Raw genomic sequence first — 16,042 nt, forward strand, 5'->3', positions numbered from 1 at the left:
GTAAAATGTGTTTGTGTGGGGTTGGGGTTTGAAACTGGGGTTTGATTTGCAAGTGCGCCGTCTGTGGCAAGGAGAAGCATTACAACAAACTGACTGCAGCACTTCAGAAAGGTGTGAGCAATCCTAAAATCAGAACATGCTCAGAAGGGCTTTTTAAAAATAGATCACCACCTGTCTTCCCTCTAAGATTAATTCACGCATCAACAACGACTCTCCACAGTCTGCACTACATTTGCCAAGAGAAATGAATTGCTTATAATTAATATTTTAGAGCAACATGCTACAGCTAGAGAAAATAATTCAGTTAATTTGTTATAATAATTAAAGGCAAGTATGATTGCTGTGCAGGAAAATGAGAGCAATTCACAACAGAAATTCTCAACAACAGACAGACAGATATAACACGCATAATAACATAAAAAATAGGCCTAATAAAAATATTAATAAAAATGAGTATGCACACGTAAACACACACACGCACACGCACACACACACACACACACACACACACACACACACACACAAATAGTTTTTTCATGTTTTCATAGACTGTAGAAATGATGATTATTATACTGTACAAACGGTATATTCTCTTCTCTATCCCTAAACCTACCCATAACACAGGGAGCAAAAAAAGGATTTGGTATGTTGTCCCAAATACATTTTGTCCCCATAACATAGGGTTTACCTGGGTCACTCACAAATTAAAACAGAAATTGTTTGTTAAAATGTGTTATAAATGCATGATGTTTCTTTGGTACTGAGAAGGAAGTAACACTTGTACCACCGCAAACACACTGATCATCTAAAATGGAGCCCTCCATGCCACTATCACTCCATCACTCCTTTTTTTGTGAAATTAAGCAGTATTTTCTGCAAAAAATGCTATTGAAAATGACAAAAATACCCTCGGATTTAAATTGTGTATCCAGTAAATGTCCTAGTGCATTGATGTTTATTTTTAATAACATTCTAGTTATTCTGTAGTGTTCCCATGTTTTATTGGGACTTCCCATAGGCGTAATGTATTTCATACTGTACAAACCATATTTTCTATCCCCCTACATTGCCCCTGTTCCTAAACCCATCACAGGAAACATTCTGCATTTTTACTTTCTCAAAAAACCTCATCCTGTATGATTTATAAGATGTTTTCCTCATGGGGACCTAAAAATGTCCCCACAAGGACAAGGATTTCGGATATTACCATCTTTGTGGGGACATTTTGTCCCCATAATGTAGGGATTACCAGCCCCCACACACACACACACACACACACACACACACACACACACACACACACACACACACACACACACACAAATTGTTATAATTCAAAAGTTTGTGTGTGTGTGTGAGCCTGTTTATGTGGTTTATGAGGACACAAATTTGTATAACTACATGGGTATTACACTGGTATTACAAATGTCCTCATAATTCAAATGGCCTTAAAAACATACTAAATGATGTTTTTTTGAGAAAGTAAAAATGCAGAATGTTTCCTGTGATGGGTAGGTTTAGGGACAGTGTAAGGGGATAGAAAATACGGTTTGTACAGTATAAAAACCATTACGCCAATGGAGAGTCCCTGTAAACCACATAGACCAACATGTGTGTGTGTGTGTGTGTGTGTGTGTGTGTGTGTGTGTGTGTGTGTGTGTGTGTGTGTGTGTGTGTGTGTGTGTGTGTGTGTGTGTGTGTGTGTGTGTGTGTTGCTGCACAGTCATTATAAAAATGTGTACACTCTAAAAAATGCTGGGTTGTTTTAACCCAATGATTGGGTTGTTTTAATCCTGTGGTTGGGTTAAATATTTGCTTAAGACAACCCAACTGCTGGGTTAGTCCATATTTGACCCAACAACTTTTTTTTTACTCAGAATTTTTTAGAGTGTATACTCAGGTAATTCACACACTGTATTATATTCAGGACTGAAAAGCTCATGTTTATAAAAACATTTGAGTTCAAGCTCAGGTCACAGTTTCACACTGCAGAATATAACACATAAGCCTTTTAACACATTCTGCAAATGGAGGATGCAAGGACAGGGCTGTCCAAGCCAGAACACGTGATGAAGACATAACCGCTTCTCTTTGTATCTGGAGGCCTATGGATGCTTTGTTTTACACTTTCCATTTTCTGAGCGCTTTATAACTATGCTCATTCCTTCTCTAACAGGCAGCCTGTCCTTGACTCCACTGCAACGCTTTTGTGAGGTTTTCTTGCCCCGTTACAGTCACACCCACCGTCCTGCTCCTGATCGTTCACTGGCTGGCTGCAAAGGCTCCTCTCCAAGGCAGCCAACGGCAAGTTAGGAAACATCTTTAAAATGTGCATGCTGGAGTAGGTTTTAATGCCTTATAGCCAGTCTCTCGCTCTCTCTCTGTCTGCCTCTCTAGGTGTTTGCTTTATAACATGACCTACATTTTTCTGCTCGAGTGAAGCTTAGAGATCCGTCACAGTTCGACATCACAGCGCCACGACGCTCAGCGAGCTAAACTGCACAATGAGCAGGAGCAACACATTGAGCTGAGAGTGATCGGGAGTCCAACCGCTGCATGGCAACAACGTGAAAAATCCCCTACTAAAAATAGTGGCATATCGCAGGCTGGCAGATCTCACTGCGCAGCCAATAACCTTTCACCCCTGGGGTGCTGGCACAGGGAGGGCGGATCTGGGCCGTCACCGTCACGTTTGGGTGACTGACTCGCATCCAGATGTCAGCGCTGAACCGACGGGGTCGAGCTGGCGAAACCACACAAAAACGCCAACCTTGCAAAGTGAATTTACTTAGGGAATGTGCTCGAATAATGAAGCAACATTTGAGGATGTCCTTTCACAAAAAAGTTCACCCCTTTTGGGGTTCGGACAGGTCACCTTAAATTCGCCTGAGCCGTCATAGCCATTGGCTACACTGCCTTCCAAACTGTCTCCTCAATTTGCCTCACTCGGCTGATTTCTTTGAACACTTCCCTTTTTTCTATCCCATGAGGCTTTCAGGAGAGCTGCAGGAGTCAGTTTGTGTCCAACACGCCCATCAGTCAAAGGATTACTCAGGAGGGACTCTTGTTGTCCTTTAAGTGAAAAATAGATTAATTTAAAAGGAACCATTAACCATTTTGACCTGTACATAACATGCACGCTACTGTGCATTAAACATGACCTGTGTGATTTTTGTGTTTAAATGCTTTCTCCTATCCCTGTGTAGTGTGCAGTCTGTACATATACAGTGTGTGTGTGTGTGTGTGTGTGTGTGTGTGTGTGTGTGTGTGTGTGTGTGTGTGTGTGTGTGTGTGTGTGTGTGTGTGTGTGTGTGTGTGTGTGTGTGTGTGTGTGTGTCTGTGGGCATGTTTTTGTGACATATGAGGACACAAATGTGTATAATGACATGGGTATGACATAGGTATTACAAGGAGAGGGTGAAATATGAGGACATTGGCCATGTCCCCACTTTTCAAAATGCTTATAAATAGGAAGAGTTTTTTTTAGAAAGTAAAAATGCAGAATGTTTCCTGTGATGGGTAGGTTTAGGGGCAGGGGCAGTGTAGGAGGATAGAAAATATGGTTTGTACAATATAAAAACCATTACGCCTATGGAATATCCCCATATGTCACAAAAACAAACGTGTGTGAGTGTGTGTATGTGTGTGGCCAAAAGTTTTGGGACCTGCACGTGAACTTTAATGACATCCCATTCTTAATCTATAGGGTTTAATATGGAGTTGGACCACCCTTTGCAGCTATAACAGCTTCAACTCTTCTGGGAAGGCTTTCTATAAAGTTTAGGAGTGTGTCTTCTAGAAGAGCATTTGTGAGGTCAGACTGATGTTGGACAAGAAGGCCTGGCTCTCAGTCTCCGATCTTAATCCCAAAGATGCTTTATCGGGTTGAGGTCAGGACTCTGTGCAGGCCATTCAAGCTCCTCCACACCAGACTCGCTCACCCACGTCCCAAGATTCTGCGCTCAAACTTGGTGTCATCAAACTACACCTTTGTTTTGAATAGGCGACCTCTAGCGGACGGTAAATCTCTGACTGTTTCTCATCATATTCTCCTCCATATCCCTTGAAATACAGCATTCTGTGTAGAATACAAATGGGTCCGGTATGTTTTGTTGTCTGGGCTGACTCGCGCAGGTGATCCGCTCTGAGCTCTCTTGACTTTGGACCGAAGCTGACTGTGTGTGTCCGTTGTGTGTGTGCGAACGTAAAAACAGACTTAATTTGCCTCAACTGAAAGCAGATTTACAGTCTGAATCGTTCCCCATCCCCTGTATAGTGCACTATGTGACATTCACCATTTAGAAAAAAGTATGTGTGAGCAAGTGACTGATTTCAGCTGCAGCTTCAATGTCTATTTAGGGGGCGGGGCTTCATATTTTACAGAGCATTTGATTGGACAGAAGATGTGATGAGAAGCTAAAGACCGCGGTGATGTCATAAAAATCTGTGATCCATTTTGGCGAAGTCAGACATTGCAAGTGAATGCTTAAATCTCCTAAATGCGAATTTTGTCATTGTTTGGGAACACACTAGCTTATTCATAATCATACGACTAACACATTCATGCTAAGTGCTAAAAAACTTAAAGTGTTACTTCAGCGATTTAACATATGGCTTTGTATCAGTAGAAACCCGGGAGTATATTCGAATGATCGTGCTTCCTTCCCTCATATCCCACTGAGACAAGAGATTTATATATTTTATTTCTGGAAAAAATCCTCAGATGACGAAAATATCACAATTTTGCATCATCGGAGGATTTTTTGGCCAGAGGCTAAAGACTACAGCCAGTAGAGGGAGCTATTTCTGCATGTTTTCAACCGGTCCATGGGCAGGGGGATCGCACTCACAGCACTCGACGGTGCGGAGCAAAGTGAGTGTTTCAACTTTTCAAATTAATTCCTATGAAAGTTAAGCTTTCAAAGGCATGAACTGAATAACACTGAGGTACAATTCCGTGTCTGTGACAAGCTTTTACCCAGATGAAAATAAGAGAACAACCGAAATGCTCATGCTCATATACAATTATACATACATTTAATTCCATATTGCTATAATGGCTGTGCATTCAGATTCAGGTGTTCCACACGCATCAAGTTCAGCGAGCTTTAGCTAATGGAGGGGTGTAGAATCACAGCTTCAAACCTCCAGTAACCCAAACAGACGGAGATAAGTGGCAGATTTGAGGCACAGCACTGTCCTTCAGGAGTTAATGCTCTAGAGGACGTGGGAAAAGCCTTCGTAAGCCACTAATCTTTTTAAACTCTATACCACACACATCCATCAGCTGATCCCCTAAAACAGCATTTAACAGAGCCTGCATCGGGTTTTGTTTCTAGCATTTCACAACAGATTATTGGCCGTGGAAAAAAATGCTTCTCACCTTATTAAAAGTAGCCAAATGTTCATTGAAACATTCTTTACTTTATTAACATTTAGAACAAAGATTTATGATGCATTGAACATAATTCCCCAGAGGAAAAATGCAGTGCTCTTTCATAGCTGATGAGACTTAATGTAGTTCTCAGTAATGGTTTAAGTATCAACACAGTATTTAAATGTTTCTCATAAACTTCCGTAGACACAATTGTTGACCTATGTAATAGTACAACAAATCTGGATAGCAGTAGCTCAGAGATTTGGACTTGTGAAATGTTTGGGGCATTACTGAGATCTCCTTGAGTCTACAGAAGATAAGAGGGTCTTTTTTTCAGGAGAAAAATCTGTGAAGTCTTTTAATCTGATCTACAGGGAAATAATGTTAGCACTTATCAGCTAATAAGACTGAATATACATGCAAGTAAGTCAAGGCAAGTGATTTTACGCAAGTACATGCCAACCACATTAAAAATTAATCTCACAGCATTGATATTCATGTACTTTATCACAGTCTCCAAGAGGACTTCATATGAATCCGATCTTATTTAGGTGGTGTGAAGGTCATTGTGCCAGTTTAAAGGATTATGATGATCACTCAATATCCGCAAATATGTTTTAAGTCAGTTGATTGAGATTTAGCTAGCCTACTGTAAATATTAACTTTATCTCTTGATCTCTACAGTGTTGACATCACATTTAATTTGATGTGAATGAAAACAAGGCTGTTTTTTTCAAAGATATTTTCAACGTTTTGCTGGCTGAACAATCATCAAACACAAGAGTAAAACCCTTTGAAGAAAAACCAGGCAGTACTACATCTACCTCTCGCAGGCTGGTTTGCATTTATTTTAAAGGGATAGTTCGTCTAAAAAGGAAAAATGACTTTCTTTCTTGAACAAACCATTACATAAAATATTTTTAAAAGAACACTGGGGTTCACATTTTTTTAAAATAAAAAATAAATAAATAAAAGTGAATTAATAATTATAATAATAATTCATTATATTTATATAGCGCTTTTCAAGGCAATCAAAGCGCTTTACATATGGAAGGGGGAATCTCCTCAACCACCACTAATGTGCAGCATCCGCCTGGATGATGCGACGGCAGCCATATTGCGCCCAGAACGCTCAACACACACCAGCTGATTAGTGGAGAGGAGACCCAGTGATGAAGCCAATCAGGAGAGGAGGATGATTAGGAAGCCATGATGGACAGAGGCCAATGGGCACATTTGGCCAGGATGACGGGGTTACACCCCTACTCTTTATCGAAGGACATCCTGGGATTTTTAACGACCACAGAGAGACGGGACCTCGGTTTAACGTCTCATCCGAAGGACGGTGCTCTTTGACAGAACAGTGTCCCCATCACTATACTGGGGCATTACGACACACACAGACCACAGGGTGAGCGCCCCCTGCTGGCCTCACTAACACCTCTACCAGCAGCTGCCTGGTTTTCACAGTTGGGAAGGTACTGACCAGGCTCAGTCCTGCTTAGCTTCAGTGGGAAACCAGAATAAATAAATAAATAAATAAATAAATAAATAAATAAATAAATAAATAAATAAATAAATAAATAAATAGGTAGAAGACCTTCCATATAAATATACACACCGATCAGGCATGACATTATGACCAACTATAATGTGTTGGTCCCCCTTTTGCTGACAAACCAGCCCTGACCGGTTGAGGCATGGACTCCACTAGACCCCTGAAGGTGTGCTGTTGTATCTGGCACCAAGATGTTAGCAGCAAATCCTTTAAGTCCTGTACGTTTTGAGGTGGGGCCTCCATGGATCGGACTTGTTTGTTCAGCTCATCCCACAGATGTTCAGTTGGATCGAGATCTGGGGAATTTGGAGGCAAAGTCAACCCCTCAACCTCATTGTTGTGCTCCTCTCAAACCATTCCTGAACCATTTTACAGCATTATTCTGCTGAAAGAGCCACAGCCACCAGCGAATACCGTCTCCATGAAAGGGTATACATGGTCTGCAACAATTCTTAGGTACACTCTCAGAAAAAAAGGTACAGTTCTGTCACTGGGGCGGTACCCTAAGGTACAAAAGTGAAAAGGTACATCTTTGTACCTTACTCACCCCTAAATGTTACATATTAGTACCTTAAAATGTACATATCAGTACTTTAAGAGTGCAAATTAGTACCTTAAAGGTACATAGTAGAACCTTAAAGGTACATATTACAAAACTTTTCAGTGTTGTACCTTAGGGTACCGCCCCAGTGACAGAAATGTACCTTTTTTTCTGACAGTGTAGGTGGTACGTGTCAAATTAACATCCACATGGATGGCAGGACCCAAGGTTTCCCAGCAGAACATTGCCCAAAGCATCACACTTGCCTACACTGGCTTGCTTTCGTCCCATAGTGCATCCTGGTGCCATTTGTTCCACAGGTAAGCGATGCCCACACACCCGACCAGCCATGTTATATAAAAGAAACGTGATTTATCAGACAAGGCCACCTTCTTCTATTGCTTCGTGCACCAGTTCTGATGCCCACGTGCCCATTGTTGGTGCTTTTGGCAGTGGACAGGGGTCAGTATGGGCACTCTGACTGGTCTGTGGCTATACAGCCCCATACGCAACAAACTGTGAGGCACTGTGTATTCTGACACATTTCTATCAGATACACCAAGCTTCTTGAGCAATTTGAGCTCCAGTAGCTCGTCTGTTTGATCGGACCACACGGGCCAGCCTTCACTCCCCACGTGCATCAATGAGCCTTGGCCGCCCATGACCCTGTCGCTGGTTCACCACTGTTTCTTCCCACGACCACTTTTGATAGATACTGACCACTGCAGACCGGGAACACCCCACAAGAGCTGCAGTTTTGGATATGCTCTGACCCAGTCGTCTAGCGTCACAATTTGGACCTTGTCGAACTCGCTCAAATCCTTCAGCTTTCCAATTTTTCCAGCTTGTAACACATCAACTTTGAGGACAAAATGTTCACTTGCTGCCTAATATATCCCACCCACTAACAGGAGCTGTGATGAAGAGATAATCAGTGTTATTCACTTTACCTCTCAGTGGTCATAATGTGGTCATAACAAACAAATAAATACATAAGAGGTAGAGGAAATTAATAAAGGTAGAATGAATGAATGAATGAACCAACGAACGAACAAATGAATGAATGAATGAATGAATGAATGGCAGAGGGAACAAACATACATCCATAAAAGGTATAGAGGAAATAAATAAATAAAGGTAAAGTGAATGAATGAATCAGTTAATGAATCCAACCTGACCATGTTGTGAACTTTATCACAAGATTTGCCAGTTTTCATTATTTTTTCCACCACCATCATGTAAACAACTGAAATTATGGGTAGATAAGCAGATCTTATTAATCTCTAACGAACAATTGACTTTCTGTATGAGGTTTCCTGGATCAGCGTGACCTGTTTAGATACTGTCCAATTCCTATAGCGCTGGTTCAGATTACCATACCTCTCTCTCTCACACACACACACACACACACACACACACACACACACACACACACACACACACACACACACACACACACACACACACAGGAGACTAAAGATGTATTTATTGTTCTTCGGAAAGTATGGCAAATATTTGTGTAATTTGCTTTATAACCTTTGTGGGGTTTAGGTGTTCTTTTCTTTTCAGATCGCTCATAAGCCTTCATATTTCACTAGCAGCGCAGCAGCACAGCGTGAGTCTCAGCAGAATAAATTCCAGCGCTCCTTCTGTGCCGACACCGTCCAACCCTCCAGGGCACAAGCATCCTTCTGACATGAGAGTGATTACAAACTCATTAAACTGAGCCGAGAGCGAGAGACACAGACCGAGTGTTGACCCAGCTCTGTCACTGACACCCTGGCACTGACGCTGCCAGAGTCGCTGCACGCCCTTATCTCCAACAAACCTCTTGAGAGGGCAAACGCGCATCTCTCATGGCTCCACTCTTGCTGTTAGGTAAAGTCCTTGTGTGCGCCCTTGAAGTTAGTGCTAAGCTACGCACCTTCACTTTAAGAAACTATTTATTATGCACAAAGCAACCCACATTCTTTCCTATAGCACATCCTGGCCCATGTGTTGGCTGAGAAAGGGATGAGACAGGGATAGAGGCGACTTTGATTTTGACTGAGTAGAAAATATTCCCTGAGCCTCCAGTTGTACGGGACGCTCTGCTCTGAATGTCTAATTAGACAATGCGAGTAAAAGACTGCTCCAATTATACTCCACAAACAAACTCTTTCTCTCCTCAACTCTGATCTCTATCTCTACTCTACTGATCTACTGATCTCTTTTTTTAATCTGTCTATATCCCCTATGTTCTGTTTCTTTTATATATACTTTAAGGCAAGCATCAACATTCTTGTTGCTCTATAGGGTTAGTTCACCAAAAAAAAATAATTCTGTGGTTAATTCCTCATCCTAATGTCATTCCAAACCCGTACGACATTTGTTTATCTTTGGAACACATCTGAAGATATTTTTAATGAAATTTGAGAGATTTCTGTCCCTCCATTGAAAGCTAAACAACTACTTTGATGCTTCAAAAGTTCATAAAGAGATCATAAAACTAATCCCTATAAATTGAGCGGTTTAGTCCAAATTTTCTGATGAGAATTGATCACTTTATTAGCCTGACAAGCCAGAGCCACATCAAGATGTTTGGTCTGGAAACTCACCATTGACGGCTCAATCCGAGGGGCGGGATAAACGGTTGTCTTTCAAACTCCCTCTGCACGCGATAGGATAGCGCTACACCAACCAGAGCAACGAAGGTGAAGCAGAGCTTGTTGATAGATTAAACATTCGCCGTATCAGGTCAGCAAAACTCCGAACACATCTTCCCTTTTTAAGAATGACTTCAGCGCCGTTCTTTTCTCAGAGAAAAGCTAAACTCCAAGTCTTCCAGAGTTGCGGTCAAAGCTGATTCGAAAGACCGCCATTCGCCAGCTTCTGTGTTTACTAGAAGCACGCAAACGCAACTCGGCCGTCATTTTGTTAAGCCCCGCCCACCGACTCTATACACAATGTGATTGGCCCGACCAGAGTTTGGCTTTTACAGCTCAGAAGTGTACTGAGAGTTGCTAGAGGACACTTGCAGCAGATTAGATTTTTTTAAAGATTTTTTACAGCTCAACTGAACCTGCTTGACGCAGGAGAACAAAGCTCATTGGTTCTTGCAGAAGCTCAAATGTGCCGCATAACACGAGAATGAACCTTATTGGTTCTTGCAGAAGCTCAAAGTGCTGCAAAACACAAGAATGAATCTCATTGGTTCTTGCAGATGCTCAAAAGTGCTCTGTAACCTGAGAGTGAGCATTTTTCATATAAAGTGATTGTGTCTATTCAGAACATTTGGACTAAACCGCTCAATTTAAATGGATTAGTTTTACAATATCTTTATGAACTTGTGAGATGAGATAACATGAGATGAACGAAAGTCTTACGGCTTCGGAACGACTTTAGAGTGTGTAAATAATGAAAGAATTTTCTTTTTTGGGTGAACTAACCCTTTAAGACTGTTCATAACTTTTTAAAATCAGTTACATTAAAACGTAGATTGGTCTGATTTGACATTGAAAAGCAAGTTTGTTTATTCCGAACTAACTGCCAGTTGGTCATACCAGTTCTTAAGACAGTCTTTACATAATGGCTATGTTTATACAACTGGTCCTAGCGCATCCTAACCACCACTTAGCAACCACCCAGATCACTTTAGCTACAGCATTGCAACATCCTGGCAACTATCAACCACACTTTATTGAAGTTGTGAATAAAATAAAGATTATTAAATTAGAGTGATTCTACTTCAAAATTTCATGTTTAATTCTATGTTTTACTTTGTAATTATTTGTGAAATGTACTAGCAATTTCTGAGTAAAATCTGTTTCAAGGTGAATCACCTAATTATTTTTTCCCAGTGTGCTGGGAATCGTACCAGAACACTCTAGCAAGGGATTTACACATGTAAGGATACATTTTTTTCTTCAGAGAATATAACAATCTAGTCTATTCTTGTCCTCCTACTATCCTCATCTGGCCTCTTACATCCCACATAGCCTGATATATATGTCCCATTTTTGCAAATTTACCTGTCCTTTAAAGTTTCCAGCATCCCCTGCTCTGGATTTCCTAATAGAGAGTAGCCAAACATGCACCAATCCTAACATAAAACTGAGCAGCAGCTAAAATCGCAGAGGCACAGGTTGCTCCAGACCACTGCCAGACCTCGCCCACGCATTTGGCCCACATATTGGGTTTGCCAACTGCACAAATCCACACACACCCTTTCATAAGGCCGGAAAGAGATAGATTAGTGGTGAGTGCTCCTTTTAATATAGGTTAGCCGAATCATATTCAGGGAGACCTTTTCACCCCTACAGCGGCATAACCCAGTTTGCACATTCAGAGCTGCTCTTTCTCTCCCATTCAGCGTAATCCTGTGATTACACTTATGATCTGTAAAGAGGATAATAGGCTAAGATTTTGGCTCCTTGGCTCCTCATGCTGAGGAGTGAGTCATAACGTATTAGACGCTTAGTGATATTATTGCTTTCACATGACAGTGTTTAACAGACCTGAGAGAGAAACTTCAAATATTTATGTTATAGCAGCGTATCATAAAAGTGTAGAAAAATATCTAGGAGAACCATAAGATCTAGTTGCATGTTTCATAAATCAATTTCAACTCTGTTATCACTGATACAGAACATTTGAGATGCACCCAGCCTATTTTCACAAATATGTGCAAATGCTTGCAAAAAAAGTATTTCCACTTTGAATTATCTTAAACTCACAGATAGGAATGCTGTTCGAGATTTTTTTTCCAGGAAATTATAGTCTTGATATATTATCATTAATATTTTATAACTATTGATATTGGAAATATTATCATTAATATTGTATAATACAAATATTGTATTGAATTTGTATACATTGTCATTAATTGTCCCAAAATTCTATCTATCTATCTATCTATCTATCTATCTATCTATCTATCTATCTATCTATCTATCTATCTATCTATCTATACATTTATAAACATCTTTACATTTATAGGTGCATGTGTGTGTATTTATATACATAACAATTATACACAATACAAACATTATGTAAACAAAATTTTATTCCGGATGTGATTAATCGTTTCACAGCCCTAATAGTGACAATTTAGATTAGGTTCCATTTTCATTCAATAACTTTTTTCTATTACTTTTGCCTCAATAAACTTCTAATTACTGCTTATTAATATTTAGTAAGGTTGTTAAGTTCATGAATTGGGTAAGATTAAGGGATGTAGAATATGGTCATGCAGAATAAGGCATTGATATTGATATGAGCTTTAAACAGCCAATATCCTAGTAATATGGATGCTAATGTGCAACTAGTTAATAGTGAGAATTGGACCCTGGCCTAAAATATTGTAATTTTATATTTGGCTATATTTCAGTGTCTCCTTTTGATAGCTGGAGCCTCTCCAATGTACATATAGCCTACGTATTTATATTTCTATACTTATGTTTTTGCACAGAATATATATATGATAAAGTTATTAGCAGAAGTTTAATAACCTGGGTCTGAGGAAACTCGGAACAGTGTGTCATAAACATGAACGCTGAAAAGTAAGTGCGGATAAAATACTGAACACGCCCAAGTCTCCGCACTGGAGCAACGGAACATTCCCACGCGTTTCCATGTCCAAACACTGCATGCATCAAGTTACACTTTCACTCTAGTACACTAACATAACAAGCAAACACAGCTACGATGAATTATCACAACAATTAACGCGACGAGGTGCATGTGTGACCCCATTGATGTACCTGATCCTGCGCGTGAATCTGGGGCGAGGACACTTCCATCTCCAAACACCGCCGACCGCACTGAGAGCTTTGTAAGATCTTATAGCATTATATAACAATGCTTAAACATATATGTTTATATAGCCTATACTAGTATACACAAATAGAGTTACAAAAAGAAGAAATTGCAGTAAGCAATAAAAACGTTTAGTCGTTCACAAAATCAGTCGCACGCAAAAAATAAAGCTTTACACTGGTGCGCACAGCACGTGCGTAAATAACAGCACATTGTCGCGGAATTCATTCTCAGATGTGTTTGTTTTGCACTGCAGACCATGTGCGGCATGCAAACAGAGCATCTTCTCAATGTAACGCCGGATCAATGCTGCCGAAGCACTTCACAATCACAACATCTGCACCGTTCAATACCTGAGAGGATGCTGGAGTCTCTCCCATCCACGTGCGTCCCTCTGCGTCATCTCACGAGCATCTCCTGAGCATCTTTAGTCCCTCATTGAGCTGCTTGACTGTCTTCTGCTCATTGATTCCAAATCATCATCATTATCGCCCGTTCTTCCACACACACCCCTGTGTTTACACAGCAGCCTCCTCTACATCCCCCATCTGCAAGGGCTGTAGGTGTTTTATCCTGCCTTGATCTACACACAGCGAACAAACCAATCACATTCCAGCCACATTTATTAGTGTCTTGTGTCTGGTTTAACCCGTTCATCGCCACAGTACTGCGCTGTAAATATATATATATATATATATATATATATATATATATATATATATATATATATATATATATATATATATATATATATATATATATATATATATTTTTTTTTTTTATTTTTTTTTTTAAATAAGTTACCATGGTTGCCTTAAAATTTTGAGTTCATTGAAATTAAAAATTGAGTTGATACAATTAACCCTTTTTTGGGAACCGACAACCTTTTTATTAAAATATTTTTAAATGATTTTGGGTAATTGTGTGTGTTTTATTTTTGATGATGCAGTAAAACATGCCAAATTGTGTTATTTTTCATGATTTATCAATATTTTTATGTGGTTCTGATACAGTAATATTTTGAGTTTCTATTTATTAAACCAATTTCCTTCATTGTATCAACTCAAATTTTTAATTTTAATAAACTCAAAAATTTTAAGGCAACCAGGTTACTACTTTTCAAAGTTAAATATATATATATATATTATATTATAAAGTTATAAAGTACACAGTTATATATATATATCAGGCTATTCTCACAAAAATGCGTATAAATAGTACAAGTGTGCAATGTCGTGGAATGTATACGCCAAAACTCATTTTGGCGTGTCTATTTTCGCATGCATATGACACGCATTTTATGGCGTATTATACATACGAACCCCCCACCCCACCACTCTAAACCTACCCAAGAGCGTGTCATATATACGCCATAAAGTGCGTATCATATGCACGCGAAAAACAGCGTATCATATGCATCATATGCATCATAAACAACAATGCTATAATCATATTTTTACACACACACACACACACACACACACACACACACACACACACACACACACACACACACACACACACACACACACACACACACACACACACACACACACAGTTCTGTGCCATCTGCAGTGCTATTAGTTCTGTGATTGATGCCTGAACAACACTAACCCATCGCTGGCATTTCAAGGGTTAAACCGCAGCTGTAATCCATAAAGCCTGGTTGGAGATTATGAATCGGTGGGTAAATCACAGCTTCCCATTCAATTCCATTGTTTGAGTTTGATTTGTTAATGCTTTCCATCCTTGATATAGGCCTGAAATAATGCACAAAAAAAAGAAAAGCAGTTGCTGAGTTTTAAAGCAAACTGATCATGTAAGTAGCCTAGGCTATAACATATTATAATGGTTTATGAAATGACAAAATGAAGGGGCCTCTTTTAATATAAAAACGTGTTTGTTTGTTTGGCTAGATAGGCTAGTTTCTTCCTTTTTATTATTTGCAATTCCTATATATCCACTGAAAGCACAATGCACGCTAAACTTTGTGATGCGAAGATGGATATAAATATCAAACTGAACGCAAAAGCCAGATATCAGACGGAAGGCCACTGGGGTCACTTTCCTGGCACTTCCCTATGGAAACAAAGCAGCTCATTCAGGATCAATCCACAACTCCATGAATGAGTCTCTCTCTCTCGCTCTCTGCTCAACCCAACTGACCGCAGGTGTCTCCGAGTCACAGCACATATAGAATTATACATTTTTGTCTTGCATAGCAGAGACGGTTAGTAAAGTCTTTTCAAATCAGCGGTAACGGCTCTCTTCAAAAATATCCATTCATAAGCATCTGCTGCGTGCGTTTACATCATTGACAGTAAAAAAGTTTACATGCGAGTGCTGAATGAAAGAGAACGAGTCCCCCTTGTGGAATTTCTGCAGAAATGCAAGAACTGAGATGCACCATTTCCTAAAGTAGGCTGTAAAGGCAACTGCATTTTCCATGCGTAATGATTCTTTTTTTTACAGTCTATGGTAAAGACCAACTGATTCTGTGAGAGAGAAAAGGTAAGCATGATTTTATAGGCTTAGGCATGTTGTTTCCAAATGAATAAACGACCTTTTTTTGGTCAATATACTAAAGCCAAAACAAATTATTAAATGCAGTCTGACAGGTCTACATTAACTTTAAGTTGACAACCTTTACAGTCCAGGTATTTACTCCCTTTTACTCCAGCCGAAGACATTTTCTACTCAGTTAACCCTCTGGTGCTGTTCGGTCATGTCTGAATATTTTATTTTATTGTATTTACCGGAATGTCGCCAA

General features: G+C 39.8%; 1 protein-coding gene across 3 annotated transcripts in view; it reads right to left on the minus strand.

Moving 5' to 3' along the window:
* ccdc120a (coiled-coil domain containing 120a) overlaps positions 1-13,842 on the minus strand; it is a 63,525-nt gene extending 49,683 nt beyond the window's left edge. For 2 of the 3 annotated variants that reach the window (XM_067414363.1, XM_067414360.1), the window contains exon 1: positions 13,626-13,842. The gene's annotated coding sequence lies outside the window, so the exon portion shown is untranslated. Of the gene's footprint in view, positions 1-13,217; positions 13,396-13,625 lie in introns of those variants that run through there. The other variant, XM_067414362.1, reaches the window with a different exon arrangement.
* Positions 13,843-16,042: the final 2,200 nt, after the last annotated feature.

Source organism: Pseudorasbora parva, chromosome 13 (assembly GCF_024679245.1).
Source record: "Pseudorasbora parva isolate DD20220531a chromosome 13, ASM2467924v1, whole genome shotgun sequence".
NCBI classification, from domain to species: domain Eukaryota; kingdom Metazoa; phylum Chordata; class Actinopteri; order Cypriniformes; family Gobionidae; genus Pseudorasbora; species Pseudorasbora parva.